We start from the raw sequence: 16,422 nt of genomic DNA on the forward strand, positions 1-16,422 counted from the left end.
TTGACTTTGTGTGTCTTGATCTATCCTAACTGGAGGCAGGGAACAACACACAGCTGTCTCTTATGCCATGGGCCAATTAGTGACTACAAATTGCTTGACCTAGAATGTTTTGCCAGCCTTTCAAGAAATGGGTGAGAAACTACAGAGTTAAAAAAACCACAATTAAATGGGTAATATAAATATATGTTAGGCAGGCTTCATCTTGCTGACCTTCAGTTGTCTGCAATGGAGAAGTGTACCTCGAAGGCTGCTTTTAAAGTCTGTAGAAACAGCAGGATGCTTGCAGCAAAAGATCCTGAGGAGCTGGATGTGTCCTACAGAAGAAAACACAGCACACCCTGCTACAGTCTATTTCTCTCCATGTGACAGGCAGACACCCAGTTCAGATGTAGATGTCCACACTACAGATAACAGTTTGGACTGGTGGATCCCAGCCCATGGAGCAGAGTCTCTTTTCAAAGAGCTAGAAGTAGAGCTGGGAGTAGCCCAGAAACACTGGCATGTTGGGGAGAGAGGTGAAAGTAATGAAGCAGCTTCCAGTGGTTTCATTCCTATTAGGGCTTTCATGAAAGGACTTCAGTATGCTTTACACTGAGATTGGAAGAGTCTGTTAGTTAAATAATTAGCTGTTAAAAAATGTATTTATTAGGGCTTAACAGCAAGGCCACAGATATCCATCAATTACAGAGCCACAACATCTGCAATAAATGTTTTTCTCCCCACAATCAAATATGGCTTAATTAGGCAATGCTGGGAGAACAGTCATAATGGACTGGGTAATACTTGCCTTTATAATTGAGATTTAATCAGCAAATTCATGTATGTTCATTGAATAATTGATCATTCTACACATTTATCAAGGATTAAAAACTCAGTGGTAGATATGCAAATCCCCTTGTATTAAATAAACCTTAAATTCTCAAATATCATTTAATGCATATTAACATTCCGATTAAATCTAAATGACATACACATTGTAGATCTCACTTCTGCAGTAGGATATTTTATCGCTATTTACCACTTTTTTTTTTCCAAGCTAAAATGTTTGTGTGTTTGTTGCTTTATAAGTAGTTACAGGAGATGGACAGAAATAGGCCAAGGGGAAGTGAAATGGAGATGCCATCTCATGCATTCCTGGAATAAGCAAGCTATCCTGGATGGGACAGCAGGAAATATTTTTACACTGGCTGCTAGTGAGTAGACTAAATCTAATGAAGCAGCCAAACACATTGGAAGATGCGGTAACTCTCCCTGAAGAGTTACTGTCTTACTTAGTGCTATGTGTGTGATAGAAAAAGCATGTAGAAATGTCCATACGCAAAAGCAAAATAAAACCCCCCAAACCAAAAAATAAAATCCACATGCAGAAGCCTTAATGATCTTGTGAGATGTGGATGAACAGCATCTAAGAACCAGTACGGGGTGTGTCCTGCTGGCTGGTTGCAGTTGCTGGAGGGACATGGCCCCCCTGCAAAGCCCATGAGAAACAGCCCTGGCCCTGCAGGGGGAACACTTTCTCAAAGGAAAACAGGTTTACCATACTCAAGTCATGTTTGCAGACAGGTTTTTGCGAAGTGTTAAGGATGGAGTAAGAATGCAAAGGAACATGAAATTGTCATTAGTGATGACAGCTCATGTCTGAAGTGAGAGCTGAGTGGCAGATTAACATCCCAGTTAAAAGTGAAAGCACAATTTAAACCGAGGATAAATTCCAGGACTGCAGCTTGGCAAATCCCTCTGTGCATTTGTACCTTGTGCAGCTCATATGCTGTCACACGGAGTGCTGGGAGCACAGAAAGTATCTCAGGTTCTCAGAAGCAAAGCACAGAAATGTTGCAGGTGGGAGACACACCAAGCTAATAGATTTTGGTAACAGTTTAACTGTTAGTAGCAGAGCACTGGTAACAACAGGACCATTAGTGTTTAATTCCTTTGCACTGATCCTTTCCTGCATTCACGATTCATGCTGGGCAGTGTGATGGCAGGAGCAAGTGTCAACCCTGAAGATCTCTGCTAGTATGCAAGTTTAATTACTTTTCATGTTATTTGACTTGTGGTTTTGTGGAATCAGTGTTTTTCACCTTTTACTTGTAGACTCGTAAACATCTTCAAGTGGGGCTGAGACTCTCACTTAATGAGTTTATTACTGGTAACAGTAGTGTACATTCCTTCACTATCTTTTGCAGATGCTCTAGAGGGCAGGTCCTCTACCTCTGCCCTCTAAGCACCTTGCCCACAGCCTGAAGACCACTTCTCTACATTTAAGAGTAATAAGCCACAGCCACCATGCAGCTTTTGCAATGTGGCTGGCTTGCTTTATTTTTCACTTTCGGAAGCACTTCTTGCTAGCTTCAACTTGGACGCAAGAGGGTAGTATTTCCTCAGGAATTTGTCTACTAGGCTGTCATAGGGTGAACAGGCTTGTAGAGGATGTGCTCTAGAGATAAAATAACCGTGTTTCATTTTCGTCTGACCTGGTAGGGTTAGTCTTGCTCCTGCTTGGCACCGTGGTTCAGAGCTGGTGGGTGCTCTGGAGCAGGGTGAACACTATAACACACTGCCTGAGCTACTGCTTATCTCTGAGCAGACCTTCTGCCTGGGAAACTGCTGAACTGTTTAATCTGACCAACAGCAATTATTCCAGGATTTCTTCACATGACCAAGAAAGCCCCTTCCCTTATGTATTTTCAAAGCTGCAAGCTGTGGCCATGTTTCTAGGTCCTAGTCATTCCTACAGCATATACGTCTTTCACCTGTGGTGCACAAATGCCTGAATTCCCATCGCTGACTGCACCACCTTTAAATGCTTGACAGGCACAGAGCAAAAGAAACTGTTTCTGCCCCAGGCAGGGATTATTATTCCTGATAGTGTATGGAGCAGTGTTGAGAGAAGAGCTATCTTCAGGATAAGAACATCCTGTTCCTGCACATCAGATCTTGCCTTCCCCAAGCCAGTCTCACTTGCAGGATGCTGGTTCAGGGGTGTAAGTTGCAGGGGTCAGGGGGCAGTGATGGCTCTGCGTCTGGATTCCAGTCTGTTTATATCTCCAACTTGGAGAGAGGACACAGGTCAGTCTCAACAGCCCCTGAATCACCCGTTCTTGGGAAGTGACACACTCAGCTTTGGAGGTGTTTGTTAAATCCTATTTGCTGCCATGAAGTATCCAGGAAGTGAATGCCAAACACTGCTGCTCCACCACCCCCCTGGTCTGTCATCCTCCCACCTCTCCCTGGCCTGCTCTCAAGCCTTGGTGAACATCTACTCTGTGCTGGGCCACTGCGGGTGATTCTTCTGCTTTGGTCTAACAGGTTTACCTCCATGCTTAGATTGGAGATATTAGTTGGCCCAGGAGCAGAATAACAGTCCTTTGGGAATAACTGTCAGATGTTCAGTTACAGCCAGGTTCTGGCACCTTTATAGGTGAACAAATGAAAGGGGTTGTATTCCTTCGGAGAAGGTGTCTGACATCAGTGACAGCCATTTGTCTCCAACAATTTTCTGTCCAACCATGTACCCCAATCCAATCCTTCCGTATAAACTAAAGGCAGTAAAGGAGTCTGAGCTGAAAATGTAGGGGTTTATGGGTGGCTTTTTTTGCCATCTTAAGGACTCTGTAGTGACTCTACCATGTCTCAGACCCTATGCCACAAAGTGCCCATGACTGTTCAGGACATTCATTTTGGACGACAGCAAATAAGACTGCCAAGGGCCCTTGGGGTGCCCGCAGCATCAGTCCACTCCCATGAACAAGGTAAATGTTAACTCTCACCCTACTCTGTCAGTACAGACAGATGCGGATTTCCTTTTCAGCTATCTTGCTGAGTTGCCATTGGGCTCCTCTGACTCAGTTTTGCCCTGGACCAGGTGGTTTCTCAACCTCTGGCAACAGCAGCATGAGCCAAATCTCTGAAACTCCAGGCTTTTACAGAGTGCCAGGTGCCTTGCTGGATATGTAATCTCTGTGCTTGGAACCTGCAAGAGACAACGCAAAGCATATTACTGCAGACTAAATATATGGTCAGGATGTGTTGGAAGTTAGCAGTGTAGCTAGCTGGGGTAGCCAGGGAGGGAGGAGAGAAATGGTCAGCTTTCTCTCCATGTTATATAATGCTTGGGATCCTTTAAAAGACTTTAACATGGTTTTGGAAGGGAAGAGCTGGAGGAGATGCAGCTATGAAATGCTGGATGAAGGCTGAAGGGTGCAATGTACCTGGGAATAGTGAGAAGGGATCAGCAGCCAGCTTTGAGAGAGAGGATGAATTTGGGAGCTGAAACCCTTTCACAGCAGTTCAGAAGAGAGCTTTTGCACCTCCCTGTGAATCAGGAGATGGATTCCTGCTCTGGTCTATTTCATTATCCACAGCTCCTTTTTTGATCCTTTGTATGAGTTATGCTATGTGTTGGCAGCGGTTTCTCTGAGGAACTGCTTGTATCCTTAAAAGAACACAACCAAAATAAAGATCAGTTGTCTCGCCTGTTTTACTCTAACTAATTGCTAATGCTGTTACAGTGGAAAGAATGCTATATAACAGAATTAGAGCTTTGTGTTTTAAATGACTTATTTTTGTATTTCACCTGGTTTGTTCAGTGAAATTATAATGGATTTTGCTTACTTCTTCTGTTACAGAGTCACTTTCTGGCCTGTTGCTCAGACCAGAAGAGGCCCAAGCTTTTCAGTACTGAATGCTGATTAGAAGACAGGCCAAACTCTACTATAAAGCACCCTGCTTTGAATAAGACATCTGTAATGATGGCTGTGACCTTTACTTTTACTCTCCTATGGACTGGACAGTCCAACTGCATGGTGCTTGAAACTCTTAACATATTTGTTACTGGGCAGTGTTTGTCATTATGAGTACTGATAAAAAGGGAAATTAGGAATACTTATTAGTATTCTGAAGGCAAATACACCAGAATATCTTGGTTCTGCAACATCTGAGAAGAGGAGAATGGCATGTCATATAGGGTCGAAAGGATGAAATGGCCTCTTCAGCTGAGCATTCTGCCTGTAGGCAGTGCATTACCAAAACAGTTCTTCCATGAGTCACACTGATTGTACTCATCTTTGCCATGTTCAGTGAAGAGAGAATGCTTCAGCTCAGAGCTTATTCAGGAAAGAAACCTGTGTTTGATCACCCCTGTCCTCACCCTGAAGATAGAGCAATATGTCAATGGGTCTTATTTTAGGGCTTCAGAGGTAACATGCAGCTTCTGGAGCGCTGCTGAGGCTGCCTAATATATTCCCTGTAAAGACCGCTTTGCTTGCTAGGCATTCATCTGTCCTGGGAAAAGGTAACGAGGACTCCCCACCCACTCAAATCCAGACCATCCATAAGCACAGCAACTTATCTGATAAGCACTTTATAGAAAGAGGAAGTAGGCAGGTCAGTCACCCTCTCCTTAGTGCAGTGAGGACATGGAAACAGCTGCGTATGCTCGACAGACAAACCTCAGTTTGTCTAAACTTAATTAAGTTTGGCTTAAAATACCATGGGTCAGCTGGTATAAATCACCTACAAGTAGATCAAACACACAGCAAGATTTTGTATCATAGAATGTCCTGAGTTGGAAGGGACACACAGGATCATCAAGTCCAGCTCCTTTCCCTGCACAGGACAGCCCCAAGTTCACACCATGTCTCTGAGGGCCTTGCCCAAGTGCGTCTTGAATATCGCCAGGCTGGTGCTGTGATGCCTCCCTGGGAAGCCTGTTCCAGGGCTCCACCACCTCTTCTAATGTCGCTAGAGCTGTGCAGGTTTCCATTACCTGAGGCTCAAGTCTGTATTTGAAAAGTTCCCCAAGGTGACCCCACTCTGGCTCAGCTGCCAGCTGACTGATATTTGTGTTTCTCAGGAAACTATGCTATTCAGGATCACCAGGTACACACATTTCCTTCTGCTGGTGTTTGAGGGCACTGTCACCTTCCATACCATCAGCTCTTCTGAAGCCTTCCTCGTGCCTTTGGGGAGATGCAGATGCGGCTTGGGGCATAGAGGAACTTGTATACTGGTGAGCTGGTAATCAGATGGGGTTTGTACTGTGCTAGGAGGCACATGGCTCAGCAAACAGGCAACCTGGAGTAGGGTGGGTAAAGTGTGCTGTAGGTGAGGTAGTAATAGCACAGAGATTGCAATGTTCCTTATGGTACAGCTCTCATTAGGCTATCAGTCAGTTTATCTATAGTTCTATGTATCTGTTTGCTGGAACATATTTGGTAACTAGTTATAAATTATAGTCTTTGTTGTTGGCATTTCTGGTGTGGAAATATTATGCTAGTGCTATTATTTTGCACATGTTGATGCATGTTTGCATATACGTAGTTTGGTCTCCCTCATACACACAAGTTAAACTTCTGAAGGAGAGACACCTCCTGTGTGTAAATATACACTGTGCTTAAAATGCATGTGTTTTTACAAGGTTATTTCATTTTCATAAGTGAACAGGACCATACTTGCAGCCATAAATAATTTTACGCCTTACTTCCTTGTTTGCATTCTCCCCATGGAGGGCAGAAATAGTAAACAGATATGAGGTGTTATCTCCCTAAATAGCTAAGTGGGCAACAAGAAGACTTCAAAACCATTTAATAAATATAATGCTCTGTTCCTATGATTTAAAAAATTTATTTCTGCCTAATGAGAAAGGGCACAGCCATGGGATTGAGTACACAGAGGACAATTCAGAGTTGGAAAAAGCCCAAGAGTTCTCCCAGGATAAAAGACATACAATGTAATATCTGCAGCTTCCAGCAATTCTTAACCAGCCATATAAAGCTGCTAAATAACAAGAGTCCCCCTTGGCCTTAGTGGTACAGTACCTATACACACCATAAAGTAATTCCAGCCTCAGACAACAGTTTGGGATATATAATAACTAGCTTACTAATTTCTTTACTGATTCAGCTGACAGAAACAGATCAAATCAGGAAAACCGGGGGCGAGGGGTAGGAGGAAGGGGACTAAGACAGACTCACCAATCACCCTTGGGTTTGGTTCCCATTGGCAAGTGCTGATGAGCATTCCCCGTTTTGTTTCTTCACCGATGAAACTAAGAAACCAAACCAAAGGACACAGAAGAAAGGGGTTGAAGGATTAGGAGATGGTCTTTGAACTGCCATGTGGCAAGGTAATGAAGGCATGAATTATTAAAATTATTTCAATTATAACTGGCAGCCACATGCACTACTTTTGCACTGACTTTCTTCCTCTCTGTATAAAGACAAGTTTGCAAGTGCTTGTAGTTTCTTGGAAGAGGGATGCTCTTCCAGAACTTCTAGTTGTATAAACAGCGTATTTTGTGTAAACAGTGTAATTTCTCATTGGCCAAGCTGCTTTTGTGGTTAGATAAGTTGAAGTGTCAATGAAATAGGCATGGCTCAGCAGCAAGACAAATTTGCTCCTTGAAAACCTATGGGGATAGGTTACTACCGTGTTGCTAAAAGGACATGGGCATTAGTGGCCTCTAATACTTGAGTCAGAATGGTCAGCTATAAGACACTTATGCTGCTAATAATAATTATTATTTTTTAAATGCTTTGGCTTTAATGGAAGAAGCAATATGTTTATACCATGTATTCTTTTGCTTGTGCATAACTTGAAAGTACTGGCTTGAGAATTACTCTGTTCAGAGATTTGTAGACAGTGATCGGACTGACTTATGCTCAACCTCTGTAAAGACAGGCACCACAATGCTAGCTGACTTTCCCATATTTCTTCATGATCTAAGTGCCTGTAGAAATGGGAATATTATCGGGAACAGCTCCATCTTGTGACTACTAAAAATTTTGCATGGAAGCCTATATTTTAGGTCAGAATGAACAACCTTAGGTCTGACTGCTTGGGAAAGCTCATGTGGTCACAAAGACCAACCAGCACAAGTAAGACTCACAATGTTTGCTATAGCAGGTGGCTGGTGAGATGTTCTGGTGAGATGGGAATTTGACGAATGTTTCAGAAAGAATGATTTACCTAACACATTGATTTTTCAGTTTTATTTTTTGCTACTCATTAATTGCAGGGGAGAGTGGTTAGGAAGGAGAACTGAATTCACAGGGGCTCAGATGAGTGTGAAAATACTGAAATGTGAAGTATCCTGAAGTTGTGTGTCTGAGCAGCTAAACAACTACTTTCCACTGCTTTTCTCCACACTAAGTCAGTGTTCATCCTCAGAATTCAGATGTACTCTGTTCAGAAAGGTGATGGCTAAAGGCCATTACCAGGTGAATGCACCTCTTGTTACTTTCTGTATTTTTATAGGGAAAAAAAAGTGAAGGCAAAAAAGTAGCATTTGTAGTTGATTTTGATACACACAGATTGACCTTGTCAGCAAAAGAGCAATACTGGCTGCAAAGTTAAATAGATTAAAGTTTTTATCCTGTTGCGGACAGTGACCACAGTGTCTAGCAGGGACTGTGTTAGTGCATCTGTCCGTGGGAAGCGTCTGATCTATGGGCTAGCCACGAGAGGGCAAGACAGTAACAAAAACCTGAGTGAAAATTAATCCATCAGGCAGGGAAACAATTGCATGAAGGCAGCCGCTGTGCCAGACTGCTGAGCCTGGGAAGAGAGTGGGGCTGGGGGCCAGGCTGGGAGCTCCCTGGGCGAGCAATGAATGAGAAACCTCCATGGGGCCTGGCTGGTGCCATTGTTCGCAGTCACGGCAGGCAGCGCTCGGCCCCGCTCCTCTCGGAAATATGAGTTATTAAAATGTAATAACAACAGGAAGGCTTTTGCACTAGGGCTTATACAATATCCCTTTTATAGTTCCTGGTTTTTTCCTCCTCCTTGGAGCAGAGCTGATTTCCTTTGGCCACGGGTGAGATGAGGGTTTGTTTGTCCCACAACCCTGCCAGCAGGTGACCATTTCTCCAGCTACTCTGCAGAGTTTCCCTTCGCAGACTGTGTGGAAATGGAGGCCAGATCCCCCCTAGGGTTTCTGGATGACAGCTGACATTTTCCAATTTGTTCAGTGCAGCCTTGTCTTGGGAGCAGCCGAGAGGCATGCGGGGATGAGGAGGGAGAAAGCATTCCTTGCTGCTACATTCACATAGTTCCTGGCCTCAGCCAGCTCAGCAAGCTTCTCCTGACACTGCTCCAGACTCTGAAATAATTTCTATTAGGAAACCATTCATGCTCTAGCTAGAGCCCTAGCTGACTCTTTAAACCCTCCAGAAACACTGAAACACTGGCAGCGGTCAGGAGCCTCTGATGCTGCCTGGCTTGTTTTGCCGGGGCTAAGGGTCTGGGCTGCAATGAGAGCAGAGTCCTCTGTTGTTCTCGGGCAGTAATACCCCCACACAATTTTGCACTTCCAGTATGTACAAAGGAATAAAACTCCAGTTTTTTCTTACTTGCCCTTAATGCTATCCTTGTCCTTTTCTCAGTAAGAAGAAAGGCAGCTTTGCTCAGCATGACTGTGTTTACTCAATTTATTGCCAGAACTGCTTGTGAAATGTGAGTGCCAGTTTGTAGGGCTTATGATACTTTCAAGAAATGTGTAAGGTGAAAATACATATTCAGGCTTTAAGGTGCTTGCCCAGCAGCAAGGCTGGGACTGCCTGTTGTGGAGACTTGGAGAATCCAGGCAGGACAAGCCTTTTGCTAACTATAGCTCTGAGACATGGTCTCTCTGCCCTCCCTCCCAAGCCTGTTTCTAAGTCCCTCTCTGAGGTGGGTATGTTAGCTCAATCATGTGGTTACCTGCTGAACTGCAGTAGTCTTGTTTCAGTTTTAAATTACCTCTTGTCTCAAGTGATGATTCATTTTGATTGACCAGCTTTGAGCTGAGTGTGAAGGCAGCCCTGGCTGCTTCATTACTAGCACTGCTAAGCTTTGGATGAGGCTGATTTTTACCTTTTAAAGCCACTGCCTGTTGCAGCTCCCTGCCTGTTAGACTTGTTCTTTTTGCTGTCAATGGGAAAATCCCCTGGCCCTTTCTGGAGGTTTCCAAGGTGTTTGTACTGAACTAATTTGGAAGTCTTGGACTTCTAGGCTTAGGGCTTGTTCATGTATCAGCTGGTGGAAATGCCTGTATTTGTTTTGAAAGGTTGCTCTGTCCACAGCCCTAAGCCTTGTGCAGGTATTTTAGTTGCTGCTAATTGATGGAAAAAACAGCCTTTTAAATTCTGGAGTAAATTATATAGATGGAAGACAAAGAACAATGCAAAAGGAAGCGGTGCCAGTGTAAGAAAAAAGAAAATTATGTAATGTGTAATTATGCCCTTAGCAAGCAAAGCAGAGACATAAGTGATGGCTAAAGGTGGGTGATGGTATGTCACAGATAAACTTGCATCAGTTTCCAGGAACACTGAGAGTTACATGTATAATAATAGGCCAGGGTTATAAATCTAGATCTGGGTTAAAAAAGCTGCTTTCTGTAGCCCTTTTGTGTCTTGGTTTCCCCACCTGTAAAGTTGGATAGTAGTAATTTCCTCCCAGAAGGGCTGCCAGTGCTGGCCAAAAGCTGCACTGTGTTATAGCGTTAAGGAAATAGTAGCTATTATTAATCATTCCTCATATTTTTTCAACATTCTGCATAAATAAATTTTGTTTTGGTTTTTGAAATTTGGAGTCAATGGCTGGACCGAATTATAGCTGGAAGCTGAGAGGTATTAGACAGACATCCAAAATGCTGCTCAGTTTGATCTGTATAGGACAGAACTGCTGAGGCTGCATCACTTGCGGCTCTTGAGCCCAGTGCCAGCATACAGAATTCCCTCCTTACAGATTTTCCATTTCATGTGCCAAGTATCCAGCTCTTCAATCTGTTATAAATCTTCCCTAATTCTGTAATTGCTTTAGTAGTGATTATAGGCAGACTCTTGTTGATCCTTCTGAGGTTTTCCTTTATCCACATTTTTCTGTGGGCTCTTTTATTGTTGTTGATTCTTTTTTCCAGTTCCTTGCTCCCCTTTTCCAGTTCTAGCAAGCCCTAGGGCTCCAGTTTAGTGCCTCCCTCCAAGTGACAGCCCCTCTACATCTGGGTCTGTCTTTCTATTAAGAGCTGTCAGGGGGAAGGGGCACCTTGTGTCTCTTACACACTTGTAAGTATGGGAAGCAAACATGTAAGTTCATGCATTTAAGAAAACGCTCTGAATCACACTTGCAGGACTGGCAGTTGCATTCAGGAATTGATTTAGAAACCATGGCAGGCAGACAGTTAAGCATACCTTTAAGCATGATTATACTATTCCCTAAGTACCCATGGATGTCTCTAAACACAAGCTGTTACAACAGCAGCAAAACAATAGTGCCTGGCTGTTTCCTTGGCACATGCTCAAGACTGCAGTCAGATTGGTTGCTACTGCTGAGGAGGGGTTGGAATAGGTGGTGTGCGGTCCCTCTCCTCTGCAGTGGTTTAGCCCCACACTTTCTGTGCCTCCCTCCAGTGCAGCTGGACCAGTAAGCCTGGCTTTTTGGAGCTCCAGCACTCTGCCTCCATTTTACCTTTTCTCTTTCCCCCGGGATATATGTTCAATTTTTTAAATTTGACTTGTGAAAAAGTACCTGATAATCCAGCTTGACCAAGGGTAGGCACTGGGGTAAGTCCTTGCCCTGGTTATGTATGATGCTTGGATAAAAAACTGTTATAGTCTCACTTGGTGGCAAGCGAGATCTAGATCTTTACTGTACCACTTTGGGAGGGTGTGAACGATGCAAAGCTACGGTTGTTGCTTCCTTCCTGTAGTTTCAGCTAAAACTCAGACCATAAGTCATAAAACAAGGTTGTATATTTGTGAAAAATGGATTAAGCTTTGAGGGGTTTGAGAGTCTGACCTGTTTTTCTTTCTCAAACTTGCAGCTGGTTTCAGAAGTGCTTAGCTGGCATTTCTGAAAGCAGCCCAAGGATTTTACAATGATTCTTGAATGGGGGTATTCATGTGGGTCAGCTCATGAAGCACCTTGAATAGTTTTGTTTACAGAGGCTGGGGCTATTCAAAATGGAAAACACTTATGACCTTTCATTCAGACTTCCCTTACATTCAGGGATTTTCCTTCTATTGAATGGGCATTGACTACTGCCTTTAATTTTCATTTTATTGTCTGTTAACACACTCTTCAACCTTACTTTTGGTTTAAGTATTCCCTTCCCTAACCATGGAAGAGGCTGTTCTATTAAAATGGCCATCTGAAGTACCTTGTGGTTGAGCAGATGCTATTTTGTTTCGTAATGAAATTCTGCCTTGAGTAATTGGACATTCTTCCTGGTTCCTTGTAATTAAGGTAGAAGAAAAGAACAAAACCTGCTGATTTGATATGAGTAATTGCTTCATTAAGTTATTTGCTTCCTCACTGTAACCATCAGCCCAAAGAAGAGAACAGCATGACCACCAGACCATACATGATGATACTGTAATGCTGTGGGCCTTTGGTGCTGTGTTGCCAGATGGAATCACAGGGAAAGGAGTTAGGAAACACACCACTAAATTACTTACCTCTTAACCATATGCAGTTAAGACCACAGAGAGCGTTTGTTGCTAGCTGTGCTGTGTCCTAACAAAGTGAATCAGTCCTCGGAAAAAGCAGAGAACTAATGTATGAGGCTTTAGATCAACACAGCTGCCTTGCCTCCTGCAACTGAGCATTGTGAATTGATGCTGAGAGGCTGAACATCTGTGTTTTCCTACTGTGGAGCATGGAAGGGGATTGCTGCATCAAATCCTGGCCGCTGTCAAGAATGAAGTGGTTCAGAACTGGAGTATGGCAAATCTTAGCCATCTTAGTGGCTTATGTCACTGCTGTTCTTTGCATTAAGTCTTCCTGGGTTTGGCAAGCAGGTTTACACGTGCATTTGAGTACACAAGGACTCATTGATGAACACACTGTCCCCAGTGACACTGGGAACAGGTAAATGGGCCTTGTTCGCTTGTTCCTCAGCCATAATTTTAAGTAGGAGACTCTCTAGCCATGTGGACCTGAGCTCCTCTCATGCTCATCTGACTGCCCCATCTCCATGATTCAGTGGTTTTGTTGCTCATGAATAACAAGGCACTCCAAATGCACTTAATAAACCTATACCTCATTGCAAGCTTGAAAGCCAGACTGCTGAATGGGAGCAGCTGCATGATTTATACATACCTACTGACAAAGTCAGGGCTTGGAGGCTCCTTGGATGTGAATTCTGCTGAATTTTACCCCCAAGTGCTGGGGAAAGCAGTTCCAGATCACAGGCAATCAGTCCTCTAGACCTCTGCATGCTGTGCTCTGCAAAGCCTGTATTATCCAGTAATGCTATCAGAAACTTTGATCATCGAATTGATTTGTATCTCCCTCTCCAAGATCTGGACAGGTTTTTGTTTTTGTTTTGTGGTTTGTTTTTTTTTTTAATGAAACTGACTCTACTGAGCTCAGAACTGACAGGCCCAATATTCCTGCAGCTGTAAAGATAGGTAGTAACATGCTAGACAGCCCTGAGTTTGAATCCCAGCTTGGGCAACCCTCTCTCAGAGCAATTAAAAATAAAAACCTGTGTTTTCATTTCTTTTTTTTGTTTTTAAACTAAATAAGGATAATGATGAACTTAAGTAACCAGGGCATTTTAAGGATTAACTACCTGTGGCACAACCAGTGCACTGTGTGAGTGAGCACTCCATTAGGGCTGCAGGGGAAAGGGGGAGCAATCAGGGGTGCCGTAATATTTTAATTTCCCCAAAAAGATGGCAGAAAGGAGGGTAGATCCTGCCAGTGCTACAAGTGTCTGGCACTTGTTGATTGGGTCTTGTCCTTTCTCACAAGCGTCTTGCTGTCCTGGGCACCAACAGCAATTGTGCATGGCAAAGAGTGCAGAGCAGGGGCTGAATTTTGCCTTGAGCTGGGCTGCCAGCAGCCAGGCTGCTGGCACAGAGCCCTTGCAGCTGCAGTGGATGGGTTCGGTGGGCTGACTAAACTGCCTGGCCCTTTCCTGCTGACTTAGTACATCTCAGCTGCTGGATTTACCAAAGTACGCAGGGTGAGTCAGGTCCCGCTGCTCATGCAGTGGCCCTAAAAGTTCCTCTTTGTGCCTGTCAGGGTGATCACAAGTTCTGGGCAGTGAGGGTAGCCCTTTCTTGGCTAAAAGCCAAGGTGATCTCCTTCACCTCTTACTTCCTTTCCCTTGGATCCAGGGGCTCTCCAAGCTGAGTCTTGCAGGTCTTTTGCAGTGATCTCTCTGGCCAGGATACACTGCCACCACCTACCTTGTGCACGGTTTGGCAGCTGCCTTCCTATGCTGGGCAGGATGGGTTGCCGGTGCAGATCAGGGTGGAAAACTTTGCCTCCTCTCTCTGCCCTCGCAGCTGCAAAAGAGCAATTGGTCAGGAAAAAGGAGTTTGGAGGATCATATGTAAAACAAACAGAGCTGGAGAGGGAGATGTGGGTGGTTTATAGACCCAACACCTGAGTTTCCACCACTAAATCAGTCAGAGATACTGTTCCCCAAAGAGGAGGCTCAGGCCTGCTCTTGCTGCTTACTGGCAGGTCTTCGCAGCATAAATTCCTGCTTATCCTGGTTGTTGGTCACCTGGGGAGCTCTGCTCTTTGCCGTAACAGCAACTTTTGCCTGTCAGGCAATGGTTTTGAGCCCAAGGGCAGCACTATGTGATGCCAGCCTTCTTGCACCTCTCCCTGGGAAAACTCAACCTTCCCCCCCTTTTGTAAGATGAGAAACAGTATGAGAAGTTGAATGAGTCAGTTGGAGAGATGCAATTACACAGCTCGGCATACCCTAATGTCTAGCTTTGTGCTAGTCCATGAGAGTGTAGGTTTTTTTTCCCTGGAGACTTATCCTTTCCTTATTTCTAGACTTTATTCTTCTGATATACTTCTTGCTGCAGTATGCATTACTTTGTGATGATGCATCCCCCAGTCTCTCCCTCACCTTGACCCTCTCTTGGGCCTCTGGCTCCCTGCCCCAGCCCACTGTATGTAGCTGGCAGTGCTTCTCTCTCTCTTGCTCCTCTGATCACTGTATTATGTTCAGTTTCGGAGACTGCATATTTCTGCAGGACCCCGCATGCTGGAGGGTGCTGCTGGGGGAGAGATAGCAAATGCCACTTGCAGAAAATGCCTTCCATGAAACTGCAACACACGTGCTGCAGACTCAGCCATGAAGAACCAGCTACTGAGGGCATCACAGCTGGGTCAGGCTCAGCAGCTGCTGCAGAAGGTGCAGCATCTACAGCCTCAGTGGGTGTGGGTGCCTCTGGGCTCAGAAGAGCCTGCCCATGCTCACCCCTCAAAAAATATCACTGCTGTGTGTGCGGAGTTGGGCATCACGAGATGGAGGCAAGTAAAGGTTGAGATGGCCTCTCTGAAAAGGGACCTGCTCTACACCCCTGCCATCACCACACTAGCGTAGAAGTGCCAGGGCAGGATGCATTTGGCAGAGGGGATGTCCAGGGCTGGCGTGGGATGGGTGTGTATGCCAGGTCAGCTCCAAGGTGTGTTGCCAGGGCTGGATGCATGAGGCTCACACAGTGCCTGTCTGTCCTGCAGCCGGGCTGAGCCAGCAATCTGAATCCCTCATTTTCAGGAACAATAAATTCCCTCACTAATCTTACGAAAGAGTAAAAAAAGCTATAAATGACTTACCTATTTGAAGCCTGTGGGCTCTGAGTTGTATTAAACATTAACCTGAGCCAAGTAACTGATTCTCTTGGTGATTCTGAGGCCAGGCAGTCAAAGAAAAGGATTCTTTATCAGGCAGTATTTCAGAAAAAATCCCTTCAGCCATTTTCTGTCTCATTGTGTTTGTTTGCTCCTGTGGTGGAAAGCCTGCTCCACAATTTGCTGTTTGTATTTGTGCAGTCAAGCTGATCAGATGGCTGTACCCCAGCCACAGCTCCGAAAAGGCTGCTCACCAGCAGCCCGGCAAAGGCACATGCACACTTTGCACACATAATCACACATACATGCAGAACCATACACTTAATTGCACACATGTACACACGTAATCACACACTTAATCAGGTGCGCGTTCACATATACCCATATGTGAGAAGAACAGAAAGTTGTCTTTTGATTTTCTGCGAAGTGTATCCCCGTGAGTATTGGGTATTAAAAGTAGTTGTGCCCATCAGAGATGCAGGAGCAAGTACAGTGGGAGGATTAGCATTCAGGAGTGGGGTTCTGCTCCTGACTTTGCCCTTGCTTGGTGTATGAGGTGGGGCAAGTCATTGTGCTATTGTTTTTCCTCCATAACTTGTGACTAATGATTTCAAAAGCACCTGTGGACAGAGTCATATATTGTTACCATGGGCTTAGATGCATGTTTACTTAAGCAACAAAGCTTTGGTGGTTCAGAAGTTTTCTTGATGACAGAGTTATTTTGCTAACATCTCCCTGCTGGAGATCACAGTGTAACAGTAACGCAGCATAGTCATGCAGCAGTGGGTAGAGCTGTCACTGCAACAAACCCAAGAATGTGTGAGTGCTCCTGAGCTGTTT

Source organism: Phalacrocorax carbo, chromosome 16 (genome assembly GCF_963921805.1).
Source record: "Phalacrocorax carbo chromosome 16, bPhaCar2.1, whole genome shotgun sequence".
Taxonomy (NCBI): Eukaryota; Metazoa; Chordata; class Aves; order Suliformes; family Phalacrocoracidae; genus Phalacrocorax; species Phalacrocorax carbo.